Consider the following 545-nt stretch of genomic DNA (forward strand, 5'->3'; position numbering starts at 1 on the left):
CGGGCCGCGGGGCTCCGCTCCACTGGGGCCCGAACTGGGTCCAGCGCGACCGCCCCAAGTTCAGAGACCCGCCGGGGAGGCCAGGGGCTGCAGGGCCAGGCACCCGAGTGGGGCAACGGCGCCCCCTGCTGGAACGGCTGGAGGGGGCTGGGAGGGGGCGCCCCCTCCCCCCGCGCCACGCTGGTCCCCCCCAGCGTTTAGGGCTGCGGCAGTGCCTGGGGACGCTGGGGACTCTGGAAGTTGGCGCGGGGGAGACTCCTTCCTCTTAATAGTTGGGCGGGCATCGAAGGGTTAAGCAGGAGCCCCGGGCGCGAGGCTGGGGAGGGCAGAGGTCACAGCCAATCACTTGACACGAGCTCTTTATTAAGGCGGTTTCTCCGTCTCCCGGCTACGCGGACCCCCAGGGGATCGCAGCGGGCGGCGGGGAGGGGAGACGGGGACGGAGGCGCGGAGCCGCGGCGCGCTGCCACCCAGGTTGGAGAGAGGCTGGGTGCCCCGGGAAGGGGTGGGGCGGGGTCTCAGGTGTCACCGTCCTGCGCAAACGG

Source organism: Crocuta crocuta, unplaced genomic scaffold, assembly GCF_008692635.1.
Source record: "Crocuta crocuta isolate KB4526 unplaced genomic scaffold, BGI_CrCroc_1.0 scaffold528, whole genome shotgun sequence".
NCBI classification, from domain to species: domain Eukaryota; kingdom Metazoa; phylum Chordata; class Mammalia; order Carnivora; family Hyaenidae; genus Crocuta; species Crocuta crocuta.